The 17,707-nt window shown below is 40.1% G+C and overlaps 1 protein-coding gene and 2 pseudogenes across 1 annotated transcript in view; 1 reads left to right on the top strand and 2 right to left on the bottom strand.

Annotated features, from left to right (window-relative positions):
• Positions 1 to 17,707, top strand: part of LOC144322589 (zinc finger and SCAN domain-containing protein 4-like) — a 35,082-nt gene that overhangs the window by 3,316 nt on the left and 14,059 nt on the right. The gene's annotated exons all lie outside the window — the stretch shown is intronic.
• On the bottom strand, positions 8,422 to 10,026 carry LOC144322596 (uncharacterized; annotated as a pseudogene).
• Positions 9,583 to 14,607, bottom strand: LOC144294014 (zinc finger protein 416-like; annotated as a pseudogene).

Genomic DNA, 17,707 nt, shown 5'->3' with positions numbered 1-17,707 from the left:
CAACAAATATTATTTCTCTTCAACTACATGTTGATCAAAGCTTCACAATCAATTTTGTAGGCTTTGGTATGTGCAATCAAGGGACAAAGAAGAAAGAATCAGCTAGGGTCATGACATGGGAAATGAATGAGGAATGGCAAAAGGAAACAGGGTGCCTGGGTGGCTCAATCGGTTAAGCATCCAACTCTTGATTTCCTCTCAGTTCATGATCTCAGGTTGTGAGATTGAGCCCCATGTTGGGTTCCACGCTGGGCATGGAACCTGCTTAAGATTTTCTCTCTCCTTCTGCCCATACCTCTACATGTATACATCTCAGTATTCCAACCCCAGCAATCCTATCTGTTCCCCACCCCCAAATATATTTCTAACTGAATTTCCTAACACAAATACTGCTATGATCTGAATGTTTGTGTCCCCCTCAATTCATATGTTGAAAACCTAATGCCTAATGTGATGGTATTAGGAGATGGGACCTTTGGGAGGTGACTAAGTCATGAGAGCTCTGCCTTAAAATGGAACTAGTGCCCTTATAAAAGAGATCCTTGCCCCTTCCACCATGTGAGGACACAGCAAGAAGGCTGTCGGTGAACCAGAAAGTGGGCTCTCACTAGATGCCAAATCTGCCAGGACCTTAATCTTGGACTTCCAGCCTCCAGAACTGTGAGAGATAAATTTCTGTTGTTTATAAGCCACTCAGTCTGTGGTATTTCCTTATAGCAGACCTAACAAACTAAGACAGATACAATTCATTTTGAAATCTTAGACTTATCTGAAAAGAAGAGCCACTTGCCAAAGTTTTTTCCTGCTGTGATAGTGGCTACTATGAAAACAATCTGAGCACGTGTGCAAAGGGGACATCTTATCCCTGAGATAAATTTTTTTGGGCACCTGGGTGGCTCAGTGGGTTGAGCATCCAACTCTTGGTTTTGACTAGGGTCATGATTTCAGGGTCCCGTGCAGTGGGGAGTCTGCTTGAGGATTCTCTCTCCCTCTTTCTCTGCCCCCCCACTCATATGTTCTCTTTACCTAAAATAAATAAATAAACAAACAAACAAACCACCTAATTCTCTCTCCCCCTCTGCCCCTCCACTAAACTCCTTCCTCACACTTGTTCTGTCTCTCTAAAAAAACAAAACAAAAAACATTTCGTTATTATTTGAGGGTGATGTTCGTGATCCAAATAACTATTCTTCCCTTTTCTATACAGACTTATTTTGAGTTAACCGAATGGAAGACTGTGGACATTTCTTTGTACTTCATTAGAATTTCTAGCTAATAAATGCTATTAAATAGCATATGCTGCTATTATGCTATTATAAATATCATATATATTATATATATTATAAATGCATAAATAGCAATAGAAGTAGGATACAAATGTGTTTCAATGGTGCATGAAATAATCAACTACCCAATAATGATCACTGCATGCTGACAGTGTATAAGATGCATGGTGAATTGGTATTGGATAGAAAATGCTAATAATATTAGGACTCATCACAAAAGAGACACGCCCATGCATCATAGCTGACTTACTTGAGGCAGTCACAATTTCTCAGCACTGTGTGTAGAGTATTATGGCCAAAGGCTGACCTGGATTTCAAACTTGTTTGGATGGCAAGACTATTAACTGAAATTGAGAATGTTGGAATATGAGCTCAAGGTGCATTTGAGGCATTCAACTGGAGACATTGGATTGAGGATATAGGATGGCATTTGGAATAGACTCAGGATCTTAGCTGAGGCTGGATATGGGCACTTCTGGCTGGCTAGGCAGCCTGGAAGGATGATCGTTAAGGGTGAGGCCACAACTTGGCAGGGAAGCCAATCCATTTACTTGATGGTTGCAGCTGCCTCTGCAGTCAGAGGTGAAATAGACATTGCTAAATATCATATTCGTATTTAGAGGACACAAAGGTCAGGGAGACACAGTGCAAGGGAATACCTTTGAATCGGATAGACAAAGAGGAGGACGAATAAATAGATGGAGAATGTGGAAGAGGGTGGGATACAGACTATTATACAGATGGTAATTTCAAGGAGAAGAAATATCTTTTTTCTTGAATCATGAAGACAGTCTACAAGGAAATGTATATTATTGTTATGATTAATACTATTGCAAGAATAAAAAAATACTATTGCATGAATAATTCTAAAATTATTTTGTCTGATATAAGGGTTGCTAACCTGGCTTTATATCCACTCTTATTTGCATGGCAAATGCTTTTTCATCCCTTCACTTTTAATCTGGAGGTATCTTTAGATCTGAAGAATCTTTTATAGGGAGCATATAGACAACTCTTGCTTTTTTATACATTCTGTCACCCTACTTTTGATTGAAACATTTAGTCCATTTACATTCAAAGTAATTATTGATAGGTATGTACTTACTCTCATTTGGTACTTGTTTTATGGTTGTTTTGTTTTTCTCTGTTCCTTTCTTCTCTTGCTCTCTTCTCTCGTCGTTTGTTGGCTTTTGGTGATATACTTGGATCTCTTTCTCTTTACTTCTTGCATATGTACTATCAATTTTTTTTAAAGATTTTATTTATTCATTCATGAGAGACACAGAGAGAGAGAGAGAGAGGCACAGAGACACAGGCAGAGGGAGAAGCAGGCTCCATGCAAGGAGCCTGATGTGGGACTCGATCCTGGGTCTCCAGGATCACACCCCGGGCTGCAGGCGGCGCTAAACCGCTGCGCCACCTGGGCTGCCCTGTACTACCAGTTTTTTATTGTGGCTACCATTAGGTTTATACATAACATCTTATGCATATAGCAGTCTAAATTAAGTTGATGGTCACAATGTGAACCCATTCTTCTTGTTTCAGGTGTATGGTGTCATACATCTTTTATTTTGTGAATCCCTTGACTGGTTTTTATAGACATATTTAATTTTACCGCTTTTGTGCTTCCTACTTTTCTTACTCTTGCTTCTTTCCTTTCTACCCAAAGAATCACCTTTAACATTTCTTGTAAGGCTGGTTTAGTGGTGATGAATTCCTTTAACTTTTGTTTGTTTGGGAAACTCTTTATCTGTCCTTCTATTCTGAATTATAGCTTTGTTTGGTAGACTATTCTTAGTGCAGGTTTTTCTTTCAGTACTTTGAATATATCATGCCACCCCCTTCTGACCTGCAAAGCTTCTGCTAAAAACAACTGATAGCCTTATGGGGGTTTTTATTGTATGTAACTGTTTTCTTTTCTTTTGTTGTTTTTAAAATTCTTCATAACTACTTTCTGTCATTTTAATTACTATGTGTTATGGTGTATATCTCCTTGGGGTGATTTTGTTTGGTGGGGTCTTTCTTTGCCTCCTGGATCTGGATTTGTTTCTTTCCCCAAATTCAGGATCCCTGATAAATCCAAAACACAGCAAATTATGACAAATGACTAAGCAACTTCGACAAACAGATAGTCTAAGAATTAGATAATGATGTGGTTTTAAGTGAGTAGGGAACAGACCCATCTACTAAGTCATATATATCCATTTTGGATCTGATTCCCTTAAAGAACAGTTTAGGAAAATTGAAAGAATAGAGCACTGACATATGAAATCCCAAATATATTTTTTTTCTGTTTTATTTGACAGAGAAAGAGAGCACAAGCAAGCAAAATGGTAGGCAGAGGGAGAGGGAGAAGCAGATTCCAGCATAGCAGAGAGCTTGATATGGGACTCAATTCCAGGACCCTGGAATTCATGACCTGAGCTAAAGGCAGATGCTTAACCAATTGAGTCACCCAGGGCCCTACTCCAAATATTTTGTTTGAAAAAAAGTTTTTAGGATTAAACAGTCCTTACATTTTGGAAATGCATTCCAAAGAGATTAGGCATTGAACAAGATGTTGAGATTATATGTAAAAAACAATCTAGTAATGAGTGAGACTAGAGGGAATAAAAACAACAGGGAATTGATCAATGTTGAAAGATTAGGATTGGGGTCATGGGGCTCCATGACACATTTCCTTTTATGTATATATTTGAAAATATCCATTCAAAGGATAAATATGTCTACCATTTTAATGTTAGGAGGGATGCATTAAAAAAGGCAGAAGAAACATTTGGTTTCAGGGGTTAAGCATGTATCAAAACACAAATTGTACACTTTAAATATGCACAATATAAGAATTTTTAATAAAGCTATTTTTATTTTTTTATTTTTTATTTTTATTTTTATTTTTTGGGGAATTTTTTTATTTTTTAAAAAGATTTTTATTTACTTATTCGAGAGAGAGAGAGAGAGAGAGAGAACGAGGCAGAGACACAGGCAGAGGGAGAAGCAGGCTCCATGCAGGGAGCCCGATGTGGGACTTGATCCCGGTTCTCCAGGATCACACCCCGGGCTAAAGGCAGTGCTAAACTGCGCTAGGCCACCAGGGCTGCCCTTAATAAAGCTATTTTTTAAAGTAAATGTAATAAATACTCAAAAGCTGTCACTTCCAAATTATTTTACTATATCGTACTCATATATATTCCTGAGGTTATTGATAACTATTGTATCTGTATGGTGGTATAGAATATAATGTGCTACTGCACATCTCTTCCCAAATTCACGTTCAGTGACATCATTTTAGCAATCTGAAACTGACTGGGATGGGAGTATGTATATACATGAGAGAAACTGACAAACACTACAATACAGGGCCTGTGTTTATTGAATGTCTAGACTTCAGAAAATGATGGAGAATATGTTAAGAATATAGAAAATGCTTAAATGTATATGGCCTCTGTAGGTGTTACACTGTAAATAGCACAAAAAAGTTTTTTTTAAGATTTTGAAATTTTTTAAAAGATTTTTTAATCTATTGACAGAGAGAGCACAAGCCAGGGGAGGTGGGATGGTGGCAGAAAGAGAGAGAGGGAGAACCAGGGAGCCTGACGTGGAGCATGACTGAGCCACCCAGGTGCCCCCCCCCAAAAAATTGCAAAGATATTCTTATAGAATTGAAAAACAATACTTCCATTTGGCAGAGGATACAACAGTCCTGAAAAATGAGTTCCAAAATGTGTCTTTTTATTATTAATGAAAAGTATCAGCCAACATCCATTTTAAAATAAACAAATAGTGTTGTCATTTTCATTAAAGAAGATATATAAGTGGCAAACATAAAAAATGCTCAACATCATGAAACATCAAAGAACTGCAATTAAATGCTATAACACCTCTATTAAAACAATTAAAAATTTAAAAGACTGACAATATGAAGTATTGGCAAAATGTGGAGGAACAGGAGCTCATAGGCTGTCAGTGGGAACTCAGATGGGTATAACCAGCTTAGATCACAGTTTGGCAGTTTCTTTTTTTTTAAGATTTTATTTATTCATGAGAGACAGAAACAGAGAGAGAGAGAGAGAGGCAGAGTTTGGCAGTTTCTTACAATGTTTTTAGTCTTCAGATTTTATAAAGTGTGCTTCAATGAAGACCCTGGGGCACAACTAGGACAGATTTTTTTTTTTTGGTATATTTTTTAAATTGGAGTTCGATTTGCCAACATATAGCATAACACTCGGTGCTCATCCTGTCAAGTGCCCCCCTCAGTGCCTGTCACCCAGTCACCCCATCCCCCCACCCACCTCCCTTTCCACTACCCCTTGTTCATTTCCCTGAGTTAGGGAAACATTATACAGCAATTTGGCAGTGTGGCACGATACAAAATCAATGCCCAGAAATCAGTGGCATTTCTATACACTAACAATGAGAATGAAGAAAGAGAAATTAAGGAATCAATCTCATTTATAATTGCCCAAAAGCATAAGATGCCTAGGAATAAACCTAACCAAAGAGGTAAAGGATCTATATCCTAAAAACTACAGAACACTTCTGAAAGAAATTGAGGAAGACACAAAGAGATGGAAAAATAGTCCATGCTCATGGATTGGAAGAATTAATATTGTGAAAATGTCAATGCTACCCAAGGCAATTTACACATTCAATGCAATTCCTATCAAAATACCATGGATTTCTTCAGAGAGTTGGAACAAATCATCTTAAGATTTGTGTGGAATCAGAAAAGACCCCGAATAGCCAGGGGAATATTGAAAAAGAAAACCATAGCTGGGGGCATCACAATGCCAGATTTCAGGTTGTACTACAAAACTGTGATCATCAAGACAGTGTGGTACTGGCACAAAAACAGACACATGAATGGAACAGAATAGAGAATCCAGAAGTGGACCCTCAACTTTATGGTCAACTAATATTCAACAAAGCAGGAAAGACTATCCACTGGAAAAAAGACAGTCACATCCTGAGACAACAGGATCTCCATTCTCTGTCTTCGTTTCTCTGCCTTTAGAGCAGTGGATGGCCACTAAGGTGAACAGCCCAGGAGGACAATGAGGACAATAAATGGTGCTGGGAAAATTGGACAGCCATGTGCAGAAGAATGAAACTAGTCCATTCTCTTACACCATACACAAAGATAAACTCAAAATGGATGAAACATCTAAATGTGAGACAAGATTCCATCAAAATCCTAAAGGAGAACACAGGCAACACCCTTTTTGAACTTGGCCACAGCAACTTCTTGCAAGATTCATCCATGAAGGCAAGGGAAACAAAAGCAAAAATGAACTGTTGGAACTTCATCAATATAAAATGCTTCTGCACAGCAAAGAAACAGTCAACAAAACTAAAAGACAACCTACAGAATGGGAGAAGACATTTGCAAATGACGTATCAGATAAAGGGCTAGTACCCAAGATCTATAAAGAACTTATTAAACCAACAGCAAAGAAACAAACAATCCAATCATGAAATGGGCAAAAGACATACAGAAGTTTCACCAAAGAAGAAATAGACATGGCCAACGAGCACATGAGAAAATGCTCCGTATCACTTGCCATCAGAGAAATACAAATCAAAACCACAATGAGATACCACCTCACACCAGTGAGAATGGTGAATATCAACAAGACAGGAAACAACAAATGTTGGAGAAGATGTGGAGAAAGGGGAGTCCTCTCGCACTGTTGATGGGAATGTGAACTGGTATAGCCACTCTGGAGAACAGTGTGGAGGTTCCTCAAAGAGTTAAAAATAAAGCAATTGCACTGCTGGGGATTTACCCCCAAAATACAGATGCAGTGAAAAACCGAGATACTTGCATCCCAATGTTTATAAACCAACATATTGCTAAAGAAAGTAAATCCCTGAATCCCTGTAAGGTCTGGTAAGGACAAAGAGAAATTATAAAAGCATGAGGTACATCATGGTTCTTCATTATCATGATTATGATGGTTTGTATGGGTTTAAATGTATGACAAAAATTTTCAATTGTACACCTTAAATATGTGCAGATTACTGCATGTCAATTGTACCTCAAAAAAGTTTCTAAAAAATAGTTCAGAATAAAAAATCTGAATCACCTACTTTTTGTAAACCAGCAGGTTTAACCACCCAGTACTGACTCCACTCTATTTTTCCTTATTCCTGAGAAAGAGCAGCCCTGAATCAGTGCAGGAAATACTGGTGAGCAATGGAGGCTGTTCCAATCTGGGACAAATGAAACACTGACTAGACCACAAGAGTCACATCCTGGGACAACAGGATCTCCATTTTCTGTCTTCGTTTCTCTGCCTTTAGAGCAGTGGATGGCCACTGAGGTCAACAGCCCAGGAGGACAATGAGAATTCACAAATACCTCTAGATTATTTGCTCTGACAATGACTTCGGCTAGAGAAGATACACAGCACTGGGAGTCCTGTAATTCCTCATAACAATAGTCACTGGGAGATTTATGGATGCACTTTTAGAAGAGGGATATAGCATCTAGTTTGCCTATTAATCACATCCAGGATATCAGTACCACCTATGGTTGAAACCAGTTACTGTAGTCTGAGGAGTGATAAAAGGCCTTCAGAATTATAAATATCAGGACACTCGGCTCCTTTGTAGAACCTGTTGAAAATATTCCCCTCAACAGTGCTGTGCATCACATGACAGCCTCTAGGAGCAAGAGAATAAATTCATGCCATTCCTAAAGGCACCAGAACTTTCCAAAGCAAGGGGCCCTTCCTTAGGGTGTCCTATGGTCTCACAATAGATGGAGGAGGCATCTAGGCCACAAATGAGGACCATGAAGCACTGCATTGTTTCCTAGGTCTTGTGCAGCCATACAAATTAGACCAAAACAGGAATGAGAACTTCTCTCTGTCACTGCATTGTCCTCACTGAGCTGCACAAAGTTGGGGCCCCCACACAAGCACATTTCTGTTTTCCATTCACCCAAAACAGTGAATACAACCCCCATGATTAAAGATAGATTAAACACTAAGAACTTTATTGCTGCACAAACCAGAGCAATGAGGCAGACCATTGGTGACCTGAAGGCTGGAAAAATCAACTACAAGTGTTGTCTGAAAACAAAAATTTCCATGAAGAAGGTAAGCCTTCCCTGTAAGCTGCCAGCAGAGCCCACTCTTGACCCAAACTGGGTCATATTCATACTTAATCAGAAAAGGGAAATTACTATAAGGGCAAAGACTACTCAAGATTTCCTCTAGGGAATGGGAGAGAGCACAGACATCTGCCTTGCTTTAGGCACACTGCAGTGACTGATGAAACACTGTACAAGGTAAGAGAAGTAGGATGGCTTCTATTAGAGAAACTGTCAGTGATCTAACTCTGGTAAGAGCCCTGGGTAGTTTGGAATGTGTAGTGCAGCTCCTGTAAGCCTCACACATGCCTATAAACTCATGGGGGAATTTCACCCTCTGGATGCTTGCAAGTATGAGGTTTAACTTTAAGTACATGGCTCCCTCATACAAACTATTTAGTGCCATTAGAGTGAACAGGGGATGGCATGTTTCCTTCAAATCTAAGCCTATCTTCAAGTATGGACTTTCTGGTGCTAAACATCAGATGTTGTAGTGACCGATTTCCCATATTTCCTGCATTCATGGGCCTTTTCCATGATGTGAAATTTTCAGTGGAGATTGAGGCTGGAGCATTGGCTAAAGGATTTGCCACATTTGCTGCACTCATAAGGCCTTTCGCCAGTGTGAACTACCTGATGTTGAATGAGAATAGGTTTTTGCCTAAATGATTTTCCACAATGACCATACTCATAAAGTCTTGCTCCTGTGTGAATGCTGCAGTGCTGAATAAGGCTGGTGCTTTGACTAAAGGATCTCCCACATTCACTGCACTTCTAAGGCCTTTCTTCAGCGTGAATTTGCTGATGTTTAGTGAAAATAGCTCTTCTGCTAAAGCATTTCCCACACTGGCCACACTCAAAAGGCTTTGCTCTGCTGTGAATTCGCTGGTGTTCAACAAGGCTGTAGCTTTGTCTAAAAGACTTACCACATTCAGCACATTCATAAGGCCTTTCTCCGGTGTGACTTCTGTTGTGCCGATCAAGTTTGGATTTGGATCTAAAGGCTTTCCCACATTCCCCACACGTGTAAAGCCTTTTACTGGTGTGAACACCCTGATGTCTAATGAGAGTAACTCTTTGGCTAAAGGATTTTCCACACTGGGAACACACATAAGGTCTTACTGTGGTGTGAATTCTCCAGTGTTGAACAAGGATGAAGCTTTGAAGAATTTCCCACATTCACTGCACTTGTAATTTTCTCCACTATGAGTTCTCTGGTGCCTTACAAGATTGGATCTGCACCCAAAGGCTTTCCCATTCCTCACACTCATAAGGCTTTTCTCCACTATGGATTCTGCAGTATTCAATAAGGTTGGAACATTGACTAAAGGATTTCCCACATTCACCACACGTATAAGGCTTTTCTCCAGTGTGGTCTCTCTGGAGCTGAACAAGTGAATACTTGCAGTAAAAAGCTTTCCCATATTTGCTGGACTCATAAACCCTTTTTCTAGTGGATACTCTTCAGTGGTAAACAAGACTCTGTGGCTGGAGACTTTCCCAGTGGATTCATGTGATGTGTAATGACTTTTTCCACCATGAAAGGCCTCCCCACACTTGGTGATTTTGTGGTGCTGAAGAAAGCCCAATGTGGCTGGAAACTCCTTTCCAACCTTCCTACAGGTGAAGGGACATGGTAAATGCAAGTCTTTACAAATAAGGCCCTTTCCACATCCCTTTTCTCTGCAGTATAATGCTTCTGAAGCTGGTATAGGTTTGCACATGCTCCATCCAAGTATAGTTTCTACCCAGGTAGAACAGTCAGGTACAAAATGTCTTTCAGAATAGGGACACATTTCTCACAGGGGTGAGTCTTCTGGGTGGATAGACCTATCTTTGGAGTCCTGATCTGTGACAAAACTTCTAAAGAAACACTGCCAAATTATGCCTCTTCATTCTCCACTCCATGCCAACAAACTAAAAAAAAGAGAAATACTGATGAATCATGCTGACTACAGTGGGAGAGTATTCATTACAGTGTTTTTAAAGCTTTCTGCATAGGATGATTTCGCATCTTATAAAACCATGATGGTAGAGGAGACAATGGACCTGAACAACACTATGGACCAAATGGAGCTAATATATACAGAACATTCCACTGAACAGCAACAGAATACATATTCTACTCAAGGGTGCAGGGGAAAGTATCTAGGATAGAGCATATGGTAGGCTACAAAACAAATTTTTACAAATTTAAGAAAACTGAAATCATATAAGTATCTTTTCTGACCAAATGCAATGAAAAGTAGAAATAACAGGAAGATAATTGGAAAATTCACACATATGTGGAAATAAAGAACATATTCTTGAACAACCAATGAATCAAAGATGAAATCAAAAGGGAAATTAAAAAAATATCTTGAGATATATGAAAATAAACAATATGCCAAAATTTATGGGATCCAGCAATAGCAGTTCTAAGAGGGAAGGCTATAGCAGATACTTATCTATATTAAGAAAAGATAATGGATGTTAAGTAAACATTCTGCTTTTACAACTCAAGGAATTAGAAAAGAACTAAGCCTAACATTAGCAGGAGGATGGAAATAATAAAGGTCAAAGGGAAATAAAGAAAATAATCCTAGGGGATGCCTGGGTGGCTCAATGGTTGGGTGCCTGCCTTCGGGGTCATGATCCCAGGATCTAGGATCAAGTCCTGTGTTGGGCTCCCTGCAGGGAGCCTGCTTCTCTTTCTGTCTGTGTCTCTGCCTCTCTCTCAGTCTGTGTCTTTCATGAATAAATAAATCTTTTTTTTTTTTTAAAGAAAAGACTAGAAGAACAATAGAAAAGATCAAAGCTAAGAATTATTTTTGGTTTTGTTTTTTGAAAAAGATAAAATTGACAGACCTTTAAATAGACTAAGGAAAAAAGAAAAGACTCAAATAAATGAAACTAGAAATTAAAGAGGGGATATTGTAATTCATACCACAGAAATATAAGGATCATAAGAAACTACTATTAACTGTACATCAATAAATTGAATAACCTACAAAAAAAGGGATATATTCCTAGAAACATACAACCTACTGAGACTTAACCATAACGAAATAGGAAACCTGAACAAACCAATGATGAGTAAGGACATTGAGTCAGTAATCAAAAACTTTCCCTTAAAACAAACAAACAAAAACCTTCCCCAAAAAGAAAAGTACAAGATTTGATGGCTTCAATGATGAATTTTAAGAAACACTTAATGTCATTCCTCCCCAAACTCTTCCAAAAAACTGAAGAGGAGGGAATACATCCAAATTCATTTACAAGGCCAGCATTACCCTCAGACCAAAGCCATATAAGGATACTACAAAACAAGAAAATTACAGGTCAATATCCCTGATGAACCTAGATGCAAAAAATCCTCAAAAAAATACTAGTAAACTAAATTCAATAGCACATTAAATGGATCATACACTATGTCCAACTGGAATTTCTCTCTAGGATGCAAAGATGGTTCAACAAACACAAATCAATAAAGTGATATACCACATTAACAAAATGAAGGATAAAAATCATATCATCACCTCAATAGATAGAAAAGCATGTGACAAAATTCAACATCTTTTCATAACAAAAACTCTCAACAAATTAGGTATAGAAGGAACATGATACCTCAACATGATAAAGGTCATATATGTATGATAAGCCCATAGCCAACATCATATTCAATGGTGAAAAGTTGAAAATTTTTGGCTAAGATTAGGAACGAGACAAGGTGACCTCTCTCAACACTTCTATTCAACATAGTACTGGAAGTCTTAGCCAGAGTAATTGGACAAGAAAAAGAAATAAAAAGCATGCAAATGAGAAAAGAAGAAATAAAATTGTCTCTATTTGTGGATGACATAATCTTATGTACAAAAAACCCAAAGACTACACTTAAAACCTGTTAGAATAAATGAATTCAATAAAGTTGCAGGATACAAAACCAACATTAAAAAAACTGGATTTTTACTTATTAACAATGAACTGTGAAAAAAGAAATTATAAACAATCTCTTTTATAATAGATTCAAAAGGAATAAAACACTTAAGAATAAATTTAACCAAGGAGGTGAAAGATCTATACACTGAGAACTATAAAAACACTGATGAAAGAAATTAAAGATACAAATAAATGGGAAAAAAAAGTCCTTGTTCATAGATTTTCAATAATTAATATTCTTTTTTTGGTAAATTTATTTTTTATTGGTGTTCAATTTGCCAACATATAGAATAACACCCAGTGCTCATCCCATCAAGTGCCCACCTCAGTGCCCGTCACCCAGTCACCCCCACCCTGCCACTGCCCACCTCCCCTTCCCCCACCCCTAGTTCGTTTCCCAGAGTTAGGAGTCTCTCATGTTCTGTCTCCCTTTCTGATATTTCCCACTCATTTTTTTCTCCTTTCCCCTTTATTCCCTGTCACTATTTTTTATATTCCCCAAATGACTGAGACTATATAATGTTTGTCCTTCTCCGATTGACTTATTTCACTCAACATAATACCCTCCAGTTCCATCCACATCGAAGCAAATGGTGGGTATTTGTTGTTTCTAATGGCTGAGTAATATTCCATTGTATACATAAACCACATCTTCTTTATCCATTCATCTTTCGATGGACACCGAGGCTCTTTCCACAGTTTAGCTATTGTGGACATTGCTGCTATAAACATCGAGGTGCAGGTGTCTCGTTCTTTCACTGCATCTGTATCTTTGGGGTAAATCCCCAGCAGTGCAATTTCTGGGTCGTAGGGCAGATCTATTTTTAACTCTTTGAGGAACCTCCACACAGTTTTCCAGAGTGGCCACACCAGTTCACATTCCCACCAACAGTGCAGGAGGGTTCCCCTTTCTCCACATCCTCTCCAACATTTGTGGTTTCCTGTCTTGTTAATTTTCCCCATTCTCACTGGTGTGAGGTGGTATCTCATTGTGGTTTTGATTTGTATTTCCCTGATAGCAAGTGATACGGAGCATTCTCTCATGTGCTTGTTGGCCATGTCTATGTCTTCCTCTGTGAGATTTCTGTTCATGTCTTTTGCCCATTTCACGATTGAAATGAGTTTAATAAGTTCTTTAATAAGTTCTTTAATAACTTAATAAGTTTAATAACTTAATAAGTTCTTTAATAACTTAATAAGTTTTCTTTAATAAGTTCTTTATAGATCTTGGATACTAGCCCTTTATTTGATACGTCATTTGCAAATATCTTCTCCCATTCTGTAGGTTGTATTTAAGTTTTGTTGACTGTTTCTTTTGCTGTGCAGAAGCATTTTATATTGATGAAGTCCCAACAGTTAATTTTTGCTTTTGTTTCTCTTGCCTTCATGGATGAATCTTGCAAGAAGTTGCTGTGGCCAAGTTCAAAAAGGGTGTTGCCTGTGTTCTCCTCTAGGATTTTGATGGAATCTTGTCTCACATTTAGATGTTTCATCCATTTTGAGTTTATCTTTGAGGCAGGCGGGTCTTGGATGCACCAGGGGCCCACGGGTAGGATCTGCGTGGGGCTCTCACTGCTCACATTCTCATTTAAATCTTTCCCTCTACGGACAGACATGCTTCAAGTCAGCGGGCCAGGTGTGATCTGAGGTCGCATCAGACAGGGTACAACGTGAACTGGGCACAGTGAGGGTGGACCTTCAGACCCCACGGAAGCTCAGGTGGAGGTCCGGGAAGCGCGGGAGCCAGGGAACACACCTAGAGGGCGTGGGGACCTCCTGTGGGGGGCCTCAGAGTCTCCCTCCCAGGCCTCTTCTCCCCAAGGGCGCTAATCCCATTTTCACACGCGGCCTCCAGGGGGCGCCCGCCCGGTCCCGAGTCAGGTGCGGGCCGCGAGCTGCCCCGAGTGCCCGGGGGTCCGAGAGCCCGGAGCTGCGGGAGCGCTCGGGGGTTCCCAAGTGTTGGGCACCTGCCGGCAGGCCCCCCCCACCTCCCGGACTCCAGGCGTCTCCACTGCCGGTCCCGGTGCCCCAGATCGAGCTGCCAGCGACGCGTCCGCGCGGCCCTCGGGGGGCTGAGTCTGCACCTGTCGCCCCCGAGGCCAAATCTTGATCTTTTCGGGCGACCCCGGGAGGAGCACACAAACCCGCTGGCCCCGATCGGGTCAGGTCCCGAGCCCGTGAAAAGCGGCTCCGAGACTGGTCAGCGCGTTTCGCAGAGAGCGCTTCCCCTGGGAGACCTCCTACTTTGGCTGCGACCCCTCACTCCGCTGAGGGTGCCCTTGTGGGCTCGAACTTCCACGAGGGGACCATCGCCGGGCCTTCTCCCGCACACTACAGTGAATGAAGGATATTCCAGGCCCTCAATGGTCCTGATCCCACCCTTTGTCTCTGGGATTGTGTCCTGGGACTCTTGGCCTGCCCTCTTCCACTCTTCTTGGGCCCAGAGACATTGAAGAAATCCAAGCCCAGGGTCATAAATCCAGAAGTTCCTGTTGCTGGCAACCAATACAATGAGGTATAAAAGATTGTTCCAAACATAAGTATCAGAATATGTTCAGTCTAGGAGATGACTATGAGTTTGTTCAGAGAACTGCAGTTTCCCTTTCTTATCATTATAGAGAGAAAGGAGGAGAACTGAGAACAGGTGGGAAGGAGTCAGGCATGGAATGGCTCCATGAAAAGTTGGGCATCTCTTCTGGAGGTGATGGGAAACAGGAGATTTGGAACAGAGGGAACTGATCTGATACAGCTCTCATCAAGCTCCCCGTGGCTGCAGCCTGGAGAGCAGAGCATATACTTTTGGCCTCAGGAGGTTATGGGAAGAACAAGGAACAGGCAACAACTGCAGTACTTCAGGTGAGTGTTGGTGGTTGTACCAAGGTGGTGGCTGTGGAAGTGGGAGAACTGGTTGGATTCTGAATCAGTTTTTTACTTAGAGCTGCCCAGAATTTCAGATTTTTGCTAATGAGAGGGAAAGGAAGGGAGTTTTAGAGCTCAGCAGCTAGAAGGATGGAAATTCCATTAACCAGGATATTAAAGTAGGTGGTAAGATAATTTTCACTGAGGCTATCAATTCTGGTTTTGACTATCTTAAGAATCAGAGATGTTTCAAAGAAAAATGGGTGAAGAACAATTAGTAGATGGCCACACAGGTCTGGAACTCTGAGGAGGGGTTCAGTAGGGAGATGTGCAGAACGTGGTGGTCATTGTCTGCACTGGAGGGTAGCTGTGGCTCACAATTAGGAAGGGGATCCTTGTCATCATGAGAAAGGTATTGGATGCCCAGCAGGGGAAGATGGGAGCTGTGACTGGGTGTCATGCCTGGGTATTTGGGAGGGGTACTGGGCCTCATAAACACCACTGAGGGAGAGAAATGGCTGTGGGAAGGTTGTAAGGAGAGAGGACAATCTGTCAGGTGGCCAAAACATCCATAGGAAGCATAGATATGAGAGGATTGTGGAAGGGGTCCTAATGGATGGGACCACAACATTTGTTAAGTGTTCTTGCTACACACACACAAACACACGCACACAAATAATGATAATAATAAAGGGATAGGAGGAAACTTAGGTGATGGGTATATTTATGGCTTCAACAATGATAATGGTTTTATGGCATATACTTATCCCTAACCCATCAAATTGTATCCATGAAACACGTATAGGTTTTTACATGTCAATAATTCCTCAATAAAGTAGTTTAAACATCATTTACTAAAAGGCACCAAAGCCCAAACCTCAGAAACATAACCATTACTGAGGCTCAAATCATATCTGGGGAATCTCACCACTTTAACACACTGTGCTCCTATACTTAGGAAAGTAACCAGATATAAAACAGAAAAATAGATCTGCCTCACTTGAATTGTAGCCTTGCCTAAATTTCCCAATGTCATAACACCCCAAAATATCCCATATTGGGCACACTCTAACATGATGAATACTGCATTTAAAATTAGTATAAGTCTTTGACACAGATTGGCGTAATGGGATCCCACAGCCCCCCAGCACTGCCCCAGGTATTAATATCACCCAATGTAAGTTAAAATAGGGCCTCCAATGATTGAAACTTATTATATATAAAAAAAACTTATTATATAAAATCTAATTAATAAAATGGTGATTATCCTCACTACTTCCCTATCCTACAACCTGACTGTGTCTGTTCTTAAATCTGGAAAAATTAAAGGCTACTTCCTGGTGGATTACTATTATTCACAATATAGCAAAAGGTGGAAGTAACCCAAGTATCTTTTAACATGAATGGATTTTTAAAATGTGGTACATTAAGGCAGCGTGGGTGGCTTAGTCAGTTAAGCGTCTGACTCTTGATTTTGGCTCAGGTCATGAGATAGAACCTACTAGGATTCTCTCTCCCTCTGGCCCCCTCTCTAACTCAAGTGGTCACTCTCAAATAAATAAATAAATAAATAAATAAATAAATAAGTTATATATTCATGCAATGGAATATTATTCAACCATAAAAAGAAATGAAGTTCTGGGGCACCTGGATGGCTCAGTCAAGTGGGTGCCCTCTGCTCGGGTCATGATCTCAGGGTCCTGATATCGAGTCCCACATTGGGCTCTCTGCTCAGTGGGCTAAACTATTTGAGATGCCTGGGTGGCTCAGTGGTTGGCACCTGCCTTTGGCTCAGGGTGTGATCTTTGAGTGTCCGGATTGAGTCCCGCATGGGGCTCCCTGCATGGAGCCTGCTTCTCCCTCTGCCTATGTCTCTGCCTCTCTCTTTCTGTGTCTGTCATGTCAAAAAATAAATATTTTTTTAAAACTTAAAATTTTTGATTGACTATCCAGGTGATGGTCCCTATATGTAAAGAAAATACATATAGGGAAATACATTTCAAGTGAATCAAAAATACAAAAATATAGAATTTTGGGTGTATATCCCTAAGGGGAATATCTGAAGGCAAAACTATCTGCCAAAATCCTAATATTTTACTACAATGTATTGGTATAGTATTCGTGGAACAAATACATTAGTATAGATAAGAAACAAGTTGTTCCATGTAAGACAAAACAAATGCAGACAGGACACCAAAGGATTTGAGTAAAGTCTAAAGCCTGCATTGGATAGAAACAATATCAAGTCATATAGTATTGATTTTAACTTTTATGTATTTCATTTTTCTTTTCATTGAAAAAATCTAGAAGTGATGGGCAATGCCATAACAATGCCTAATTCTAGCACCCACCTTCATACAGTTTTTCAGTATAAGAAGCAGAGTGGCTTGGGAAGAAAACAAAAGGGCCTGTTCCAGATTCTAGGGCAGGAACTTCCCAAGATATCCCAAAACTTCTTGTCAAGCAAGGGAATAGAGGAAACTGTCAGAATGCTGAGCATCAGAGAGCCTGCTTCTCCCTCTGCCTATGTCTCTGCCTCTCTCTGTGTGTC

This window comes from Canis aureus, chromosome 1, assembly GCF_053574225.1.
Source record: "Canis aureus isolate CA01 chromosome 1, VMU_Caureus_v.1.0, whole genome shotgun sequence".
NCBI classification, from domain to species: domain Eukaryota; kingdom Metazoa; phylum Chordata; class Mammalia; order Carnivora; family Canidae; genus Canis; species Canis aureus.
Note: the sequence above shows the minus strand (reverse complement) of the source record. Positions and strands in the feature narration are given on the sequence as shown.